General features: G+C 33.7%; 1 protein-coding gene across 1 annotated transcript in view; it reads left to right on the forward strand.

The window, feature by feature from the left end:
- Window positions 1–19536: 19536 nt before the first annotated feature.
- The window catches only part of LOC148949381 (monocarboxylate transporter 14-like), a 258939-nt gene continuing 255746 nt past the window's right edge, over window positions 19537–22729 (forward strand). Inside the window, exon 1 of the mRNA XM_089092940.1 lies at window positions 19537–19641. The gene's annotated coding sequence lies outside the window, so the exon portion shown is untranslated. The remainder of the gene's footprint in view (window positions 19642–22729) is intronic.

The raw sequence follows: 22729 nt of genomic DNA on the forward strand, positions 1-22729 counted from the left end.
CTGGCAAGATTCCCGGGACACACCCTCGCGCTTTAAAAGGTCAGACCGGGAAATTAACATTGGATTCCTACGGGAGCCCTCTGAGGTCACGATACACCCTTGCACTTTAACTAGTGTGGGATTTTAAAGGGTCAGTTAGGAGAGCTCCCAGTCCCTCGTACCTGGGCAATGCTGTCACCTGTTTCCAGCTGGCAAGATTCCCGCCCTCTGACGTCATGACACACCCTCACCTTTAAACGGTCAGATAGGGGAATTATCAAGGGATTTCTGTGAGTCAGATAGAGAAATTAACATGGGATTTCTTTGAGTCAGATGGAAAATTAACATAGGACTCTTTCGGGTGCCCTGTTTCTAGCAACCAGCTGGCAAGAATCCCACGGTAGCCCTCTGAAGTCATGGCATTCCTGAAAAGATTTCCACGGGAGCCCTGTTTCCAGGCGAGATTCCCGGGATTCCCGGTGTTATGAAGCAATATAAATAATCGGACTGTGGTCGGGATAATAGACAATTCCTAATAATAGGGGGTGTACAAGGGGAGCTCCTAGCCCATCGTACCAGTGCAATGTGGTCAGCTGGCAGGATTCCCAATCCTGGCAAGAGTCCCGGAATTCCAGTATTTTCTTTTATATGATTAATCGCAGTGTGGTTGGGATAATATACAATATAGACCACAGCTAGCCACACATCTTCGCCTTTTAAACGGTCTGTTGTAATATGGATTACCCAATTTAATATAAATATATTTAATCGGAATGTGGTCGGGGTAATAGATAAGTACTAATAATAGGGGGTGTACAAGGGGAGCTCCTAGCCCCTCGTACCAGTGCAATGTGGTCAGCTGGCAAGATTCCCAACCCAGGCAATATTCCCGGAATTCCAGTATTTTCTTTTATATAATTAATCGCAGTGTGGTTTGGATAATACACAAGTATTGGTAATAAGGGTTACTAGCCCAATTGTTCTAATATAGGGACCACAGCTAGCCACACATCCTCACCTTTTAAACGGTCTGATGTAATATGGATTACCCAATTTTCGGTAACCTTGCGATAGGACCCATGGGAAAACCTCTCTTGTAACCTAACGAAAGCACAAACCTTATGTTAGGTCAAGTAATGACAGCGCAACCGTCAATGTTACATAATACTTCTTTAGCATTTTATTTTTTTCGTTCTTCCAGAGCGTTTCTTTTTCTATTCTTTTTGTTTTTTTTGTCCCCCTTAGGATTTGAAAGGTTAATTTTCTTCCAATGGGTCAACGCCTCAAGCAAGAGGACTAACAATCCATTACCTGTAATCTGTACTACTCAGTACTTTCAAGAAATAACACATTCCCGTGACGTCACAAGACATTCTTCTGTCTATTTCATGACACATCTGGCAGGGTTCCAAGCTCATGTCGGTCTTCTCCAGGCCAGGTGTGAAATTGATTATGCAATACTCGCAGAGGGAATATTTTTTTTTGTAGACAAAATTGCTCTAAATGTATTTCTAGCAATAAAGACGGAAGGGGTGCTTAAATTGTGTAAACACCTTTATCGTGCTTAACAATTATTCTTTAAAACAAAGACACTGTAAATAAAATTTTTGTTAATTAAAACGAATTTACAACAATATTAAGACAATGAAAAAAGCAGTTAAAAAACACAACACGCAAAAACTAAAAGGTAAAAAAGGTTTATCGTAATATATGCAAAAAGAACTGTTTATTATAGAAAGTTGGGTATCCTAGCATGCAATACCAGGGGGTATGCTGATATTAGATGCAAATTTAAGCCCTATTAGGAACGTTTTAACGAAAATGCATCGTACCTTTGAGTGGGATGTTAGATTTCACTCCATCATGACAATATGCCCAACCCTCCCCTAGCAATCATTTCTGGAGGGTGCGTTGATATTAAAGCTAAGTTTAACCCATATTAAGGACTTTTAAGGAAAATACCCCATTCTTTATGAGCTAAATTTATGAATATTTCCCAATATCCTGACAATACACCTCATCCTCCTAGCAATCTTTTCCAGAGGGCGCTATTATATTAGAGATAAATTTAAGTCATATTAAGAACTTTTTAACAAAAATGCATCGTTTCTTAGACTGGGATGTTAGATTTTAGTCCCCCTTCTGCCAAAAAAATTCTTTTAACACATCCACCCTAACGTTTAAGGTGTGAAAACATATTATTCCAAGGCAATACATGCCACCCTGACAAACTATGGATGGCATACGGTACCCTATGCGAGTCTCATCAACCCAGAGGCATTTACAGATATTTTCATAATAAAAATATGCTTTTAAATCGATTGATTTATGTTTTATCAGCGCAGGCTCAGCATGATGCCCCCAGGGCAATTCCCGGCACACGACCAAACTATTACTGCTCTGCGGAACCCTCTGACACCCCCTTCATCATTCTTTAGACATTTTCAGAGATTTCCTGTTAAAAATTATGCTTCAGTCCGGTGATTCATGTTTTTGCAAGCCAAGCCTATCATAATGCTCCACAAAACACTCCACACTATCACAGCTTTACGTGCCTGCCCCTCTGCCATCCAGGTGGAATCACCCAATCATCACTCTCTTGCAAATTGTGAACTTTTCCTACCGAAAATAAGCTCATGAATCTAAATTAAAGAGTATATTTTTGGATAGATGGAACTCGCCATTTCATTGCTAGAAAGTAATACTCCAACCAATTTACGCCAAAGTGCCACACTATTACTGCTCTTTTGCACCATCTGACACTCCCTTCATAATTCCTAAGACGTTTTTCAGACATTTCTTGTTGAAAATTATGCTTCAACCCATTGATTCTTGTTTTTCGCGAGCCAAGCCATTCATGATGCTCCACAAAAGACATCACATTACCATGGCATTACGCGCCCTGCCCCCTGCAGGGAAATTTTGACTATGGATAAACACGCATTTAAGGATTTAAGCCATTATCTTCAATAGTTTAACATTTGCTTCATATGTTTGATGTTTTCTAGGGCTTGTATCCCGAGGTTTGAGAATTTTAAGATATTATTTTCCATATTTTATAATTTTTTAATATTTTTCACGAGCTCCCCACCCCCTAACCTAACGACTGGAATACTCTAGCGAAAAATTCAACCGGGACCAAAGCATCCAATTCAGCCCCCCTCCCTAGTGAGCAATTAAAACGGAGGGCCCTAACATAACCATCGGAGGACCCTAGCAAGCAATTCAACCGAGGCCCAAGCATTTTTCATGAAACTTAAAGCATGCTGATTTTTATTCGTAGAGCTTGTCGCATGATTTTGTTCGTTGAGGTTGTTGCAAGCTGATTTTTCTCTTCGTGAAACTCTTTTCTCCTCACAAAACTTATTTTCTTCATGGAACTTGTTGTATCCCGATTTATGTTCGTGGAATTTGTTGAGTGCTGATTTTTGTTCGTGAAACATGTTAGATGTTAATTTTTCTATTCTTAAGACTCGTACATTAATTTTTCCCCTCGTGAAACTGATTTTGTTCATAGAACTTGTTGCGTGCTGGTTTTTGTTAGTGGAACTTTTGCATGCCGATTTGTCTCCGTGAGACTAGTTGCATATTTGTTTTTCTCTTCATGAAACTTGTACATTGCTTTTTTTTTCTTCTCGGGAAACTGATTTTGTTGATGGAACTGGTATCGTGCTGATTTTTGTTCGTGGAACTTGTTGCATGCTGGTTTTTGTTCGTGAAACTTGTCAAAAGCTAATTTTTCTCTTCGTGAAACCTTTTCTCCTCGGGAAACTGATTTTGTTCACTGAAATTGTTGCATGCTGATTTTTTGTTCTTGGAACTTGTGGTAGATGTTGAGTGCAGAATTTTGTTCGTGTAACTCGTTGCATCTTGATTTGCCTCTTCGTAAAACTCGTACACTGATTTTTCTCCTCGTAAAACTAATTTTGTTCATGTAATTTGTCACGTGCTCATTTTTCATTCGTGGAACTTGTTGCATGCTGTTTTTTTGTTCGTGAAACTTATTACATGTTGATTTTTTTCTTCGTGAAAGTTTTACAGTAATTTTTAATCCTCGTGAAATTGATTTTCCTCATAAAAATTTTTGCATGCTGATGATGAGGAACTTTTCGCATGCTGATTTTTGTCCATAAAACTAATTTCTGGTCGTGGAACTTGTTGAGTGCTGATTTTGTTCGTGGAGCTTGCTGAGTGCTGATTTTTTTTTTTTTTGCTTGTTGAGTGCTGAATGATTATTTTTAGAGAGAAACTGTACATTTATTTTTATCCTCGCGAAACTAATTTTGTTCATTCAGCTTGTTGCCTGCTGTTTTATTTCAGTGGAACATGTCGAGTGCTGATTTTTGCTCATGAAACTTGTCGCATGTTGATTTTTTTTTCTCTTCATGAAACTCGTACAGTGATTTTTCAGGTGGTTAAACTGATTTTGTTTATGGAACTTGTTGCGTGCTATTTTATGTTCGTGGAACTTGCTGAGTGCTGATTTTTGCTGATGAAACATTTTGCATGTTGATTGTTTTTCTCCTCATGAAACTCGTACATAGATTTTTCTTCTCTCGAAACTGATTTTACTCATGGAGCTTATCGTATGCTGATTTTGTTTCTTCGTGGAACATGTTACATACTGTTTTTTTTGCTCATAAGGCTTGTCCCATGTTGATTTTTCTCTTTGCAAAACTTGTGCATTGATTGTTCTCTTCGTGAAACTGTTTTTTCTTTCATCGTTGAAGCTATACATTGATTTTTGTCCTCGTGAAAATTATTTTCTTCTTGGTACTTTTAGCGTGCTGATGTTTTGTTCGTGGAACGTCTTTCATACCAATTTTTGTTCGTGAAACTTGTATGCTAATTTTTGTCTTCGTGAAACTTGTACACTGATTTTTCTCTTCACGAAACTGATTTTCTTCATGGAACTTGTTTTGTACTTATTTTGTTCGTGAAAATTAATTTATCATGAAATACTAGTAGGTTAACCTAACTTAACCTACACAGGCTAGATACGTTAAGTTAAGTTAGGTGACACGTCATCTAACCAAACTTAACCTAACCTAGGGTGTGTGGGTTAAGTTAGGTTAACCTATTAGTATGTCATGATAAATTAAGTATCACGAAAAAAAACCAGTACACAGCAAGTTCCATGAAGAAAATCAGGTTCGTGAGGAGGAAAATCAGTGTACAAGTTTCACGAGGACATAAATTAGCATACAACGTTTCACGAACAAAAATTTTCGTTTCACGAACAACAAAGTTTCACGAACAAAAATTAGTATGCAATACGTTCAACGAACAAAAGATCAGCACGCAATGAGTGCCATGAAAAAATAAGTTTCACGAGGAGAAAAATCAATGTATAGATTTTACGTTGAAAAAATCATCCTGCTACAGGCTCCTTGAATAAAAATCAGCATGCAACATATTCCATGAGCGTAATCAGATTCTTGAAAAGAAAAAATCAAAGTACAAGTTTCAAGAATAGGAAAATTATAATGCAACAAGTTTCACAAACGATAATCAGCATGCAACACGTTCCACGAACAAAAGATCAGCACGTAAAGAGTACCATGAAGAAAATAAGTTTTATGATGAAAAAAATCATTGTATAACTGTTAGGAAGAGCAAACATCAATGTACAAGTTTCACGAAGAAAAAAGTCAACGTGTGGTAATTTTACGAACAAAAAAAAATCGGCACGCAACAAGGTCAGTGAAGAAAACTAGTTTCAAAAGGAGAAAAATCAATGTACATGTTTCACGAAGAGAAAAATAAACATTTAACACGTTTCACGAACAAACAAATCATCATGCAACATTTTCCACGAAAAAAGATCAGCACGCAACAACTTCCTTGAGCAAAATAATTTCATCAGGAGAAAACAAAATCAATGTAAAAGTTTAAGGAGGGGTAAAACCAACATTGAACACGTCTCGCGAAGGAAAACCAGCATGCAACAAGTTCCACGAACCAGATAAGCAGGTAATCAGTTCCATGAACAAAATCAGTTTCACGAGGAGAACAATCAATGCACAAGTTTCGCCAAGAGAAAAATCAACCGGGGATAAGTTTTATGAGTGAAAAAGCAGCAAAAAGCACGTTCTACGAAGAGAAAAATCAGCATATGAAGTTTCATGAGTAAAATCAGTTTCACGAGGAGAAAAATCACTGTACGAGTTTCATGAAGTGAAAAAAAAAATTAACATGCAACAAGTTTCATGAGCAAAAATCAGCACTCAACAATTTCCACGAATATAAAACAGCACGCAACCAGTTCAATGAAAAAAAATCAGTTTTGCCAGTTTAAAAATCACTTTACGAGTTTCACGTAGAGAAAAATCAACATGCGACAAGTTTCGCGAGCAATAAACGTTCACGAGCCTGGTATATTAGAGCCAATTGGAGTTACCAGTTCCCGTATTTCCTTAATACGTCCGAGTACACATGCTTTCTTTTCCATCAGCCCATTTTATTTTTAGCCTCTAAGAGCTTTGATTTTATGAAATTTCTGTCTGGTGTAGTAATTGAGCATGAAACCCGAGATTTACTATGGTAAAAGAACGACACGTTAGTCAACTGAACAAACATGTCAATGATGTTATTATGTGCTTAGAAATACATTCTAAGCAATAGGTTTCATGCAGATTGCTATGTCTTGAGATAATTATTTCCGAAAATTTCTTGGCGTCATACAAAAGATAAAAAAAAATTCTCATTTGATATTTTCAAAATATGAAATGAAAATTATATACGTTAGTCGTTATTTTCCTTTTAGAAAAATAATGTTTGTAGTGACATTTTTTGCTTTTTTAATATGAAAATAGCATTACATATAGTGATAGCAAAACAAATTCACTTTTGATATTTGTGAAAGATATACTTAAAATGATATACGCATCTTAGTCTTGATTTTTCTTTAAGAAAAATAATTTTTGTAGTGACATTTTTTGGGGATTATTTTTTTCGGAACTTAGAAAATTTTCCAACCTTTTTTTCTTGTTTTTAACTTAAAAATTTTTTCAAATTTTGTATGTCATATACTATGTATTCATATACTACTAGTGATTTTTCTTTTAGAAAAAATATTCGTAGTGACATTTTTTTTACTTAGTTTTTTCTTTAACAGAAGTTTCTTCAACTTTTCTATAATTACCTGTGTAAAAATAGTATGGTAATAGAAAGTGAAATCAAGTACAAAATAAAAATGACATTGGCAGATAATATCACGAAGGAAATTAAAGACAATTCCACAAAAAGCAAAGTATTGGTGAATAGTATCATTGGTAGTTTACCAGTAGATGCCATCATTGAACAATATAATAGCAATGATGGAAGTGTGATGAGCTTTTAGGTGAAACCATGTTAAAAGTCGTGTATGATCCCGAAACGAAATAAGTGCCATGTCAAGATAAAACATGCTGAATTATATTTTGTAGTGGATTCGAAACATTTAAACTTTTTATGATGATTTTAATAGCATATAATATTGTACGTGCCGTTGTTTTAATAAGAATATTCCATTATATTCCTTTGCTATGTTTCCATTATCTTTAGTGTACGCTATTAACTTCATCATTTAGAATATTTAGTCAAGTGTCAGAGATGCAAAAACAGGAATTTTCAGACAAAAGCACTAATACCAGACTCACAGGTGGTGTACTAGAGTTTGAAATAGGGGGTTAAGGTTTTTACCAAAGTCTTAGAGGAATGAACTGGATTTTATTTTAAATATCACACACGCATAATATATTTTTTTAATTCAAAAGTCAGAGACATGTCAATTGGAATTTTCAGTTTTTTTAGTAAGATCTGAGATGTATGAACAAGATTTTTGTTACTTAAAATATATTGTTTCTTGAGATAAGATATAATAAAGCAATTGAACTATTCAAAAAATCAAAAATTTTCGTCAAAATATTTTGCTGCTTGAGATAAAATGAGGAAATATGTGATGAACTTATTCAAACTGAATTGTTTCTTAAAATAAGATGAAAATAAGCAGATGCGTTATTCAGAAATACCAAATATTTTCATGAAAGTGCTTATCCGATTGCAACAGGAAGAGAAAATATTCAATGCTGTTGCTCCAAATGTATTGTTTCTTGAAATAAGATGGAAATAAGCAAATGTGTCACTTAAAAATATCAAATATTTTCATCAAAATGTTTTGATTCATGAGATAGAATGATGAAATATGCAATCGTTTTGTTTTTTGAAATAATATGGAAATAAGCAAATGGATTATTCAAAATATCAAATGTTTTCTTCAAAATATTTGGGTCCCTCTCATAATGTGGACCTTTTTACTCTGGTTGTGAACAAGAAATAGATACATAGTGTATCATAGTGAACATGGCAGGGCCCTATAACCCCTTGGGAGCGGGTAAACTTTTTAAGGGGGATTCACACATCGTCATAAGAGTATATAAGTACCATCACAAGTCAGCTAACATAAAATAAGTTATCATAATTTAACCTAGTTTTAAAATCACAAGTTCAGCCATCTATAACTATTTTCGAATAATTGATAGCAGTTGGGTAGTAAAAAAAATGGTGCTAATTATGAAGCTAAATGAACAGATTGCAGCATAGAGAGTGAGGGAATTATTTGATTTCTCGATAATTTGGAGATAATATTATTCTTCAATGAAAAAATCCTGTTCATAGGTCTCAGACTTTGGTAAAAAAAAACGTTCTAATTGACGTGTCTCTGAATTTTGAATAGAAAATTCAGTTCGTTCGTTTTTGACTTCGGTAAAAATTATGTTAATTCCTCTCGGATTCTAGTAAAAACCTCTGAATATTCCAATTGACTTGTTTCTGAATTTTGAATAAAAAAAATATGTTATGGGTGTGTGACCTTGGAATAAAATCCTGTTCATCTCTCTCAGACCTTGCCAGAAACCTTAGCACCTTATCACCTTATCATCTAATCACCTTATCACCCTTAAAAACCTTACACCCTTGTGATCCCGGTAGTAGTTCCTATGCCTGAAAATTCCTGTTATTAAATATCTCACTTTTGAATAAACATTCTAAACGATGGAGTTGCTCGCTTACCCTAAAAATAATGGAAACACAACAAAGTAATACAATGAAATATTTTTATTGAAATAATGGCACGTGCAATATTACTTATTATTAATATCACCATAAAAATGTTAACGTCTTGAATCCGTTCCAAAAAATAATTCATCATGTTTTATCTTGAAATGGCACTTATTTCATTTCAATGTCATATACGACTTTTAACAGGGTTTCATCTACAAGCTCATCACACATTTCATCATTGCTATTATTCTGTCCAATGACAGTATCTGTTGGTATACTACCCATGAAACTATTAATGTTCACCGATGCTTTGCTTTTCATTGAATTGTCTTTAATTTCCTTGGTGAAATTATCTTCCAATGCCATGTTTTATTTGAGCGTAATTTTACTGTCTATTACCAAATTATTTTTATACTGGATATTACTTATGACACTGGTTCTTTTTACCTTACCTTGAATGCTTGTACCCGAAAGATGGTAATAGGATTTACCAACATGTAACTTGTTACCCACACGATAAGCAAGAAGTTAACCGTCATCAACTATTACTTACCATCAACAATAATGTTGAATTTGCTTCTGCAGTTCAAAAAAATTTAATCTCACTGTCATGACAACGCTCAAACATTTCCAATGATGTCAACATTAGCGCTGTATTCTTAGTTCTTGTCTTTGTCAGCACTCAACGTTCAATCACTGTGTCATGTACACAACTTTCTTGAAATATTTCATTTTCATTTTTTCAATAGTTGCTATAATTGTCTTCAATGATGGTATCTGTTGGTAAACTACCAATGATATTATTAACGTTCAACGATGCTTTGCTTTTCATTTAATTTTCTTTAATTCCCTTCGTGATATTATCTGCCAATGTCATTTTTATTTTGCCAGCGATTTCACTGTCTATACACAGGTAAAAGTCCCGGGACGTGAACAAGACATGGTTAATGATATTGGTAGAACAGTACGTCTGTAATTTTCCTTCCGTTGAACGCTAATAACCTAAAGATGACGATAGGATTTTTGAATGGGTAATGTGTTACCAGAAACATAAGCAAGAAGTTAGCCCTTGTTATCAATTGTTAGTTTTAGGCTTGCATTATCTTTAAGCACTATCATCAATGGAAATGTTAATCTGGTATATCCAACACTATAACATTTGATTTTTTCGGTACTCCAAAGACATTTAATCCCTGAATATCACGACAACACTCGCATACATTCCCAATGATGTAACCATTAGTGTTTGTTTCATAGTTCAAATAATTATCTCTGTCAGCATTCAATAATACGATATCTCTATCATGTACACACACTTTCTTGGAATATTTCATCTTCACTTAAGAAAAGATGTGTTTATTCTTCCAATACACAATTGAAATTTATTGAAAACGTACAATAAACTAACTACTTTCTATGGCCAGCCATAGAGAACCGCGGGGACTGCCGCATAAAGAAAACATCCAAAAACCATTTTAACCGAATGTTATGCAATAATATCCAGCAAATACGCATGCATTGCGCAAAAGATTTCACTGCTCAGAAATTTCGTAACACACTCCTGTGGGTCAATGTACTCTTTTTAAAATACCAGACAAGATTTTACTATAATTTCTTATTCCAATATACATCAACCGGGCTTTTTGTCATACGTATATGCAATGTCATTAAAAGGCTTGAAAAAAATGTTGAAAAATTCCAGTGTTAAAAAAAAGTCATAGAAATTTTTAAGTTAAAAAAAAACATGTTCAAAAAGAAAATGCCACTAAAATATTGGTTTACTAAAAGAAAAAATCAAGAGTAGTGTATTTATACCGTTCTCATTTTGTATTTCAAAAATATCAGAAGTGAATTTCTTTTGTTATAAGTATATTTAATGTCATTTTAAGACATGAAAACAATTTGAAAAATATTAATGTTGAATAAGTTGACCCCCCTCAAAAAGTTGCTCCCCTCTCGGAGGGGTTTCGGGCTCTGCCATGTTCATTATGAAACTGCTTGTATCCATTTCAAGGTCTATATTATGAGGGGGCCCAAATTATTTGAAGAAAATAATTGATATTTTGAATCATACATTTGTTTATTTCAATCTTATTTCAAGGTAAAACACCATCGCATATTTCATTATTTTATATCGAGCAGCGAAAAATTCTTACGAAAAAATTTGATATTTTAAATAATGAATTTACTTATATCCGTCTTAGTTGAAGAAATAATACATTTTGAGCAACATTTTCGCATATTTCGTCATCACATTTCAATCGGATAGACATTTTAATGAAAATATTTGGTATTTCTGAATAATGCATTTGCTTATTTCCGTTTTTTTAAGAAACGACAGATTTTGAACAACATCGCCGTCACATATTTTCATTCTTCTTATTTCAAGGAACAAATTATTTTGAAGATAATATTTGATATTTTGAATAATATCTTGGATATTTTGAATAACTTATTTGCTTATTTCCATCTTATTTCAAGAAACGACAGCAATATCATCGTAAAATATTTTCATTCTTCTTATTTCAAGCAACAAAGTATTTTGTAGAAAATATTTAATATTTTGGATAATATTTTTAATATTTTGAATAATATTTTTGCTTATTTCCATCTTATTTCAAGAAACAATACATTTTGAACAAGATCATCACGTATTCCCTAATTTTATCTCGAGCAGCAAAACATTTGACGAAAATATTTGATATTTTGTATAATGCATTTGCTTATTTCCATATTATTTAGAGAAACAATACATTTTGAGTAACAAATATCCTGTTCATAGGTCCCAAATTTAGTTAAAAATCCTGAAAATTCAAATTGACGTGTCTCTGACTTTTGAATAAAAAAATATTCTATGTGTGTCTGATCTTTAGAATAAAATCCAGTTCATCTCTCTCAGACTTAGGTAAACACCTTATCCGCCTATTTCAGACTCTAGTAAACCCACTGTGAACACGTTAGTAGTGCCTGTGTCTGAAAATTCATTGTCTTGCATCGCTAACTTTTGAATAAACATTCTACATCATGGAGTTGCTAGGGTGACCTAAAAATTATGAAAACATAACAAAATAATGTAATGAAATATTCTTATTGAAATAATGGCACACATAACATTACATGTTATAAATATCATCATAAAAAATTCGAATGTTTCGAATCCTTTCATGAAAAGATTCATCATGTTTTTCTTGACATGGTAGTTTTTTCATTTTGGGGTCGTACGCGACTTTTAACATTGTTTCATCTACAAGCTACTCGCACATTTCAACATTGCTATTATTTTGTTCAATGATAGTATCTGCTGGTAAACTACCGATGATACTAGATACTGCTAACGTTCACTGATACTTTGCTTTTCATTGAACTGTCTTTAATTTTCATGGTCATATTATCTGCCAATGCCCTTTTTACTTTGTCCTCGATTTCACTGTCTATTGTCACATAATGTTTTACAGATGTTCAAAAAAGTTGAAAAATTTATATTCCAAAAAAAGTAAAAAAAATTCCCCACAAATATTGTTTTCTAAAAGAAACAATCACGAGTAGCATATATACGATTTTCGTTTCATCTTTCAAAAATACCAGAAGTGAATTTCTTTTGCTATAAGTATATGCAATGTTACTTTAAGATATGGCTAAAGTTTAAGAATTTCTAAGTTCAAAAAACAAAAAACTTGGAAAAATTTCTAAGTTCCGAAAAAAAACTAAGTAAACAAATTTCAGAACAAGCATTATGTTTCTAAGAGAAAAATCACAACTGACATACGTACATTATTTTCAGTTCACATTTCAAACATGTCACAAGTGAATTTCTTTCGTTATAAGTATATGTAATGTCATTTTAAGACATGAAAAAAAAGTTGAAAAAAAATTATATATAAGAAACTAAGCAAAAAATGTCATTACAAACAATGTTTTTCTAAAAGGAAAATCATAACTAACATACTTATATCTTTTTCATTTCATATTTAGAAAATATCACATGTACATTTCTTTTGTTATAAGCACATGTTATGTCATTTTGACTTAAAAAAATTCCAATGTTAAAAAAAAGTTCCAAAAGAATTTAACTACAAATATTATTTTTCTAAAAGACAAAATGACGAGTAGCATACGTATACCATTTTCATTTCCTCTTTCAAAAATATCATAAATGAATTTCTTTTGTTATATGTATATGTAATGCCATTTTAAGACATGAATAAAAAAATAAAAAAAATTCAAAAAATGTGAAAAAAACTAAGTCTAAGAAAGATGCCGCTACAAATATTGTTTTATAAAAGAAAAATCACAAGGAGCATATTCATACCCTTTTCATTTTGTGTTTTAAAAATATCAAAAGTGAATTGTCTTGTTATAAGTATATGTAATTTCATTTTCACTTGAAAAAAAGTTGAAAATTGTTTTAAGTTCACAAGAAAAGTTGAAGAAATTTCTGTTCCAAAAAAAAACTGTAAAAAATGTCGCTACAAATATTGTTTTTCTAAATGAAAAATCACAAGTAGCATATGTATACCATTTTTATTTCGTCTTTCAGAAATATCATAGTTGAATTTATTTTATTATAAGTTTATGTAATGTCATTTTAGGACATGAAAAAAATTGGAAATTTTTAAGTTCAAAAAAAGAAAAAAACTAAAAAAAAGTTATAAGTTCCGAAAAAAACTAAGTCTAGAAAAATGTCACTACAAACATTATTTCTCCATAAGAAAAATCACGACTAACATACTTATATCATTTTCATCATACATTTCGAAAATATCACAAGTGAATTTCTTTTGCTAAAGTATATGTAATGTAATTTTAAGCCACGAAAAAAAGTTGAAAAAATTATAAGTTAAATAAAACTAAGTCCAAAAAAAATGTCAATAAAAATATTGTTTCTATAAAAGAAAATAACGAGTAGTATATGTATAATATTTTCATTTTGTATTTCAAAAATATCACAGTTAAATTTCTGTTCTTGTAAGTATATGTAATATCATTTTAAGACATGTAAAATAAGTCGAAAAAATTCATAAGTTCAAAAAAAAATTGGAGGGGAGAAGTTGACGGGGGTGGCACTGGGGCCCAGAAGGGGAGGAAATAGGGGCCCAAACTTTCGCGAAAGCCTGGTAATTGAAAACTAGTGTGCTCGTGGACCATTACATTACAAAAAGGATGCCTGTAGTAATTCAAATTTTTTGAACCGAAACAAGTGTCGTTTTCAAAAGAAACAGTGTGCTTGGATCCGTTAGAGTACAAAAAAAAGAATATGCCAGCCTAGCATTCATCTCAAATCACTGTGGTATGCGTGTTATTGGAATAACACCAAGAAAATAAGGCGCTTAGCAAGCTTGTCGGAATGATGCCAAGAAATTCCGGGAAACAATTATCTCAAGGCATGGCAAGTTTTTTTTTTCTTTAACCATCTGTTATAGAAAACTCATTAAACGTCCTGATCGTTGTGCGAGTGTAAAAAGGATAGGGCTCCTCCTGGATTCATTGATCTATATCATCGATCCCACGCTTACCAACCATGTCAATGCGGTGTGCATATTCTCGGAATGACGCCAAGAAATTCCAGGAAACAATTATCTCAAGACACAGCAACTGCATGAAACCTATTACTTAGAACGTATTTCTAAGAACAACATAATAATATCATTGAATTGTTGGTTTAGTTGACTAAGGCGTTGTTCTTTTACCATAGGAAATCTCGGATCTCACGTTCGGTTCCTACTTCAGACAAAAAATTCATCAAATTAATGGAAAATGCTTATAGGCTAAAAAAATGGGTTGATGGAAAAGAAAGCGTGTCTTCTCAGACGTATTAAGGGGATACGAGGGGCTGGTAGCTCTAATGGGATCTTGTTTGCCAGGCGCAGTTGTACGTTGGCTGCAGGTACCCTGACACTGCCTAGGAGCATTGCCCTATGTGTTTCATCGGAGTATTGCCCTATGTGTGTCGTAGGAGTGTTGCCCTATGTATGTCGTCGGAGTATTGTTCTATGTGTGTCATCGGAGTATAGCCCCCATACCACTAGTTAAGTAGTTTGAAATTGAATTCTATGCAAAAAGTAGACCGAATTAAAGAATTAGAAGAAATTAATTGCCACGAGACAAGTAATGATTTTGCAGAGACTGAAGTAATAAAAGTCAGATTTAAATAAATGGAAAATTCTGTTATTAAATAAAAATTTTGCTAAAAATGAAAATTTTGTTAATAAATGATTTTTTTTTAATTTGGCCTGAAATTTTTGAGAGACATTGTGAAGATTCTAATGAATATTTGCCCGTGGCACAAAAGAGGCCAGAACCACCACTTTAATGGTCCCAAGGATAGTCCTATATAATATGTTTCTTCATTATTTGTATCTCGGTTTTTATCTCGTGAGGCTCCATCTCTTCTTTCTAAACCAATTTATTTCATTCTTGAACCGGTGCAATTCTGTCCTCCTGACTGATTTTAAATAATTTCTTAAGCATTAAGTAAGGAATCTAGGTACTTATGTTCTATCTGTAACACACGCGCCATATTATTTAGGGAAGATGCTTAAGAAACTAGTCAAAGGGGTTTCTTTCAATAGACAATTGGATTGGAAATGGTGGTTTGCAATTGCGTTTACAATATTTAAACTATTGTTTTTTGGGGTATAGGGGGAAAAAATACCTAGGTTGGGTTTGGTTAGGTTACGTATTTAATATATGCTATGCTTTACGCCCCCCACCCCCCTAATGTGCAAATATATAGCCGAAATTTGTTTCTAAACTATTATATTTTCACCCTATTTTGTTTTATTTCATTAGCATTAACCAAACTTCCCTTTTCGCGTGTGTTACAGATAGTACATAAGTACCGGAATCTAATCTACTATAATTTATTAAATTTTACAAAAATTTTTTATTTTTTTTGGTTACGCCTGATGACCTCGGACCAGATGGAAGGACAGCTTTCAGAGGTTCATCAATATTGCCGACATTGCTTCTTTCGAGGCCCTCTCATGGCGGCAGGTCGGTCCACCTAGAGGAGCAAGGTTGCTTTGCATGGCCGCCCATAGGCTGAATTTTAGGGGGAGGCTTACCTGGTCTAATCGGCACTTCCAGTGTTGTATAATTGAAATCTCAAGACAAAATATCAAAGGCAGCCTAAGTAAGAAGTTAGGCAACAGAGCTGATTAAGTAAAGAGCAATGTGGGCACAATATATTGTTTATTTCCTATTTGCAAGTAAATCAGAGAGGACATTTCTTAGCAAGTAGCTTAGACCTTCTTTTTAGTAAACTTGAGAGCAAAGTGGAGGAAGAAGCGTATGAGGAGGCTTAAGAGAAAGCGCAGGAGGATGAGGGCAAGGTCCAAGTAGACATGAAAACCCCATATTTGAGGACTGATGATTCAATGTCATGTCTCAATAATGTTTGATAAACATGTGACAGTTCATTTTTTTTATCAACAATTTAACATTACATCTTGGTCCTGACAAAAAAAGAAAAAAAAAGAAAGAAAAGAATACCCAGGTAAGGGTAAAATAAGATTAACAGACAAGGTGAGCACTGAAAAACTAGCTCAATCTCTAGATTTCCATTGGAACCTCAAAGCAAGAACCCGCCTTCTTCTGAGGTGAAAACCCGGTCCTTCATGGCTGTAGTGAAAAGAATACCACAAAGCGTAAACGAAGAAGATATTTAGTCTGCTAATTCAAAGTGTTCCGAAGTGCGCCGCATAGGAAACAGCTCGCGCATAAGAAACTGTACTTTCAAAGCGAACTGGACTATGCAATAAAAGCAGGATTCAAAATATTTTTTGACCACTTCCGCCTCGAGAAATGTCTATTTATGCCTTAAAGGTCCTACCGATGTTAACAGTTTGGGCATATAGCGAAGATCTGCGGAAATGACGAGAAGTGTTTCAAGTGCGGAGAGATACATGCCTCAACTTCGCTTTCACCATGTACAAGGCAAATCAAATGCTCAAACTGCGGGAAACTTGGTCACGTGCCTTCAAGCTTAAAGTGTGAAATTGTGAGAAGTTTCATGTCAAAACAGGCTGATTCAAAGTAGTAGCAACATCAGTGTGACTGTACAAATGTTTTTTTTTCTCCTTTTACTCCGTCTTTTGCAATATTTGTGTATGCCTTTCATAAATAAATAAATTAATTGTTTTGCTTTTTAGACCGGGGCACTTCCTATAGAAAGAAATATCATAGGAACTTCAAAAAGAACTCATGGAGGGCAACCAGCTCCCCCTCCCCCACGTCAATCACTTCCCCAAACACACCCAATCAAAATTTTGAGATTGCCATTTTGTCCAGCGTAGTTTAAAGGTTCGGAAATTATTTCTTTGAGAATGAACCCCCCCCCCCAACACCCCTCAGAGCAAGGGTTGTAAGTTATGCCCTGGGAGGATATAAGGTTTTTTATAGAAAGAGTGGTCATATAAACCTCAGAGGGAGCTCATTTGATTGGTAATCAGAAGTTTTACTGGCGTTATAAACAATTAAAAGTGATAGGAGGTCAACCAGCCACCTCCCCGTACACTAATCATTTCCCGAAACACATTCAATTATACATTTTGAGACCCCCCCCCCCCTTATGGGCACCCATTTTTAGGGATATTGGGCATGTCAAACCCCCACAATTATGCAATTGGCCCATTATGCTATAAAACTAAATGCTACTTTAAAACTAAATCAAAAGGCATTGTGTTTGTGGTTGCCAATAAGACACTTCAACAATATATCAAGAACGACTGGGAGTATTAAGTTGTAGCTTTTGGGGCTACTACTATTGCTACTTCTGCTCTTACATTTTAAATAAATAAATAGATTGTAAGTGTATCTAGGTTTTCAAAGAGCATATATAGAATCTTTTGGGAATGATATTAAGTTTTATTTTTTCAGGTCAACTCAAGTCCATACCCAGAGGGGGGTTTAGGGGGGTTTGAACCCCCTCCAAAATGTTTGTCCGAGTTGTAAAAACGTAACAAAAATTGATATAAACAAATTTTGTAAGCTTTTTTTGAGTTTTTTCTGTACCCCCCCCCCCCGAATTTTTTTTTGAGTAAAACCCCCTCTGAAAAAAAAATCCTGGGTACGGTCTTGGGTCAAATTGAGGAGGTATAAAATAAAATTAAAATAGTATTCGTGTCAGGATTAAAAATTGTTGAAAAATTTCTTCCAACATACAAATAGCAAGCCAATCTTTTTTTTTTATGTAAAAAAAACTCGAAAAGATATAAAATATTAATTTTTTTTCATGAAAATGACTTTGTCAATAAAAAACGAACGGAAAATAATCTAAAAAACCTTTTTCCACAAAACAAGTTTTTCAAAGAAAAGTAAAGAGCTCAATTAAGCCAAAAATGGGCAGAAATGAAGTCAAGTAATCACCCAAACGTAAAACTACCACAGATCACTATTAATAAATAAACCAAACTCAAAATGAACAGAAAGTAGAAAAAATAGCCGATTCAAACTCAAAACGAGCAAAAATGAACATTAGTAGGGCTCAAACTATGCCTTCCCAAGGCCAGAACGTAATTTGCGCTTTACTGAAAACAAAATATGTTTAAATGTTTTCACTTTTTTTACTTAAATAAGTAAAAAACTCTTTTTACTCACTTCTTTTTACCCTTTTTTTATTATAAGGAATACATATCAGTATATGATATTAAACTGAAAATCCACGATCATTTTTTTTTCAGTCAATCCTAAGTTATATCCTGGTCTTGATAAGGCATGGGGGTTGTCAGCCCTAGTAATGCTTATTTTTGCTCGTTTTGAGTTTGACTCGCCAATGTATTATAATTTTTATTCGTTTTGAGTTTCATTTAATTGTTGATAGTGATTTGTGATAGTTTTATGCTTGGAAGATTATTTGACTCTTTTTCTGCCCATTTTTGGCCTAATAGAGCTCTTTAGTTTTCTTTGAAAACTTATTCAGAAGAAAAAGTTTTTAAATTAATACAAATATATGACACCATCATTCAGCCAGGAGGGGGGAGCTGTCAAACCCCCTTGGGCCCCCCCCCCCTTATGGGCACCCATGTTGCTTTGCTTTCTATGCCACATATCATGCGGCAGGACTCTCAGGAACCTTAAGTCAAATTCATGCTTTTGATGTGTCGTCAACCAGTACAAATTTACCACAGTCCTTCGCCCTAATCTTAGGAGGAGAACAGTCTCCCCTCCCATTTACAGTTTTTATGTCACACTGCTATTCTAATGACGTATTGTCAATCGAGTTAGGGAAAAACTTTTAGCCCCCCGAAGGATAGGCTTTATAAAGCGTTTTAATTTATGTGTTTCTTTGTGTGTTTGCAGTTAGGTTGTTCAAAGAAATTCTTCTGTTGTAATGTTAACTCCTCAGTCGTCTAATAAATTCATTCACGTCACATATTAGATAAATTAAGAAACAAAAAGGAAAAATTGCGAAAGGAACTTTGACAAAAACTCAACAAACAACTGTTTGCGTCACATGATTTTTGATTACATGCGCCAGAAGCCTGTACAACGTACGCCAAAACGCACAATCAATAGACACTGGTAATATACGGAATCTTGGAAACAGAGCGGTTGTTACGTCAGTTATTGAAAAATGGAATAATAAAAACTCATCTTTGGGAGATAGCCTATTACTAAGGGGTAAGTGACGGAAAAATTATGAAATATTTGCATAGGGCTACTGAATAAAGGGGTGTAGTTTTTACCCACTGAATTATCAACAAGCCCCTAGTTTAAAGTATGACATTTATATTGATAATTTAATGAATATAAGAAAAAGCTTTTTACCCGTAGTACTAACCATTAGTGTTTTTTTTTGGACAGGAGCGGGATTAAGGATCGTGAGAAATGGATTTTTATCACGAATGTTTTTTGTGAATCTCATTTTATATATATATATATATATATATATATATATATATATATATATATATATATGCTGAATGGCCTTCAGCTTTCAACCATCAACACTTGCTTTTTAACGCGAAATCAGTATTTCGCATTATGAATTATCAACAGCTAGATCTTAAAGCGAATTAAAAAGAATAAAAACCAGCAACAATTTGTATTTAGCCTATGGCTATAAGCCTAAGATGTAAAACTTTCAGAAATAGATATGAGGTCCAAGTGAGGCCTAAAGAAAGTGTTTTGAGCCTTGCATGCTTGTTAGATATTCGTTTGTATAATTTTAAAGAACTTATAATGCGTTTAAATTAAAAAACAGAAATACCGATGTGTCTGAAGATCTTACCCAAATCACTGGAATTGTTTTTAAAACCTGTTGCAAATAGTAAAAAAGTAGACTTGGACCAAAAAAATGATAGCCTACATTTTTATTTACAAAGGTTAAAACCTATCTACTATATAATCTTTGAAAAAGGGAATGAGAGATAGGAGCTTCAAAAAACTTTTCTGTGTATCATCTAGCCTCTGGACCCATTCTTGTAAGCCTCACTCACTTAACTAATTGCTTTTCAAAATATCAAAAGCGCTTCATTTTGAATTTTAACGTAGTTCTTTTCTTTATATACCAATTTCGGTACTTTAAAGAATTGGCCAGTACGACTTGAATAAAACAAATAAATGAAAACTTAATTCAAAACCGTAAAGGTATCGCTAGTACAAGCAGAAATTCTGAACTAACATTCTTAACTTCCTTTTAAATAAAGGAAAAGTTGTGCCACTCTTGGCACAGTTCCACCACGCTTGGCACAATTTTGTCATGCTTGGCATTCAGTTTAATACCATCAACCGTTCCTGAAGCCTTTCTGATGCGTCCGCTTTACAACCTGTGGGGGTATAATGTGCTTCGAATTAGTTCCATACAGTTTCTATATATCCCAAATTTTTAACCATAATATCCTTAGTTTTAATAGCCCAGGTTTACCACACTTGACACACTTCTGCCACGCTTGGCACACGTCCACCGTACAATTATTTTCCCGTCGTTCTACGCTTAGTTTTACCGGGTCTGACTAAAAAATTTTAAGATTCTTATTCAGGGTATTTGTACATTGGGCTAAATATCACTAGTTAAACTTAGCTTTTGGGAATTTTTTCACATTAATTCGTTGACTTTATTGTTGCTGGTAAAAAGTTGAACTTATTTAGTCTTCTCAAGATAGTGAGTAAAATTTAGCAAATGGCAGAAGACTTCTGAGAAATTTTATAATTACCATATATATTTAAATGTAATCCTGGTTTGACTGGTGTCCGCAACCTAGAAAGGAATGAACCACGGTTCATAATAACCAAAAAGTTTCTAGGATTAAAAAAAAAACGTCATGTGTAGTTAATTCAGGAATTGTAATTATTATTTAAATTAGTCTCAGTAGTAAAATATATTGAGAACAAATTTGAAAATAATTTTATATTGTACGATTTTATTTTTAGAAAAACATAATGGACATTTGAAAAATAGCCCGAAACCCCTCGAAAATGGTGCAGTTTTCGTTTAAAATGATCTAAACTATTTGCATTTGTTTAACTGGGTGCTTCAGTTTTTCAGAACGTCAATGAAAAATAAAATCACTATAATAGTCAATATGACTAGAGAGAACTATTGAAAATAAACTGAATCTTTAATATATTGTGATATTTAATTTCTGGACATCTCAGCAATTCAAGATTCAAGGTTTTATTTAACAGTAATTTTTTTTCAATGTTATAATTCTAGAAATTCAGCTTAAAATATAACTATTTTTTCAAGTAAAGCGCAAATGGCACAACAGACTTTAGAAGGTTTTGCGGTTAGGACGGAGGCAGTAGCCAAACTCCTGTGTGTAGTAATCTATGTTTGTTTTAAGTTTAATTTAAACATTCATTTTGATTTTTAATCGTTTTAGGATTTTGTTATTCATATTTATCAAAACCTTTTACCTTTTATGTTAGGTGTGATTATTTATTTTAGTTTCTGTTCATTTTGATGTCTAATCATACTTTGACCGTAATTTCTGGCGGTTAATTTTTTTTTAATTTAATATCTGATCGTTTTTTTAAATAGTGCCAGGAAAAAAATAATGCCCACCTCCACGGGAAAATCCCTCATTCCCACAGATATATCCTCTAGACAATTCAATTCTGGTGAAAATTTACCCGGGTCAATTACCCTTAAAATCTCCACGCGTAAAATTGAGTCGGCAAGGAGAAAGCTAGACTTAATAACAATTCCGTATAGGAATTCTGGCAAATTCCCTCACTGTAAAATTTCCCCTGAAAAATTCACCACCTGGATACTTAATTACTCCCCATGGAAAATTCTCCCCGTGAAAAATCCCCGAGCAGACAATTTGCCCCCCCCCCTACCCGAAAAATATATGCATACTTTCCATTAACAAATACTATACGTAAACAATAGGCAAATTTTATAACTTTTAGACCTTTCCTCAGGGGCTGTGGGGGGTCTTGTTATCTCCAAATGCATAGTTATTCGGCTTTTCAACTATGCTGAACTATGATTCTGTGACTTTTAGGGGGTGTTTCCCCCTTTGTTCGGAAATGTGGCAAATTTTCTCAGGATCATCGCCTTTGATGTGTAAGACTAAACTTAATGAAACTTATATATTTGGAATCAGAATAATAAGCCGGTTCTTTTGATAAATCTATTGGTATCAAAATTCCGTTTTTTAAAGTTTCCGTTACTATTGAGCCCGGTCGCTCCTTACTTACAGTTTGTAACCACGAGCTGTTTGATTCTTAGTTTCATAAGATGATCTGAATGTTGTCTGTG

Source organism: Artemia sp. Qi Xiang Cuo, chromosome 8 (assembly GCF_049724085.1).
Source record: "Artemia sp. Qi Xiang Cuo chromosome 8, ASM4972408v1, whole genome shotgun sequence".
Classification (NCBI taxonomy): domain Eukaryota; kingdom Metazoa; phylum Arthropoda; class Branchiopoda; order Anostraca; family Artemiidae; genus Artemia; species Artemia sp. Qi Xiang Cuo.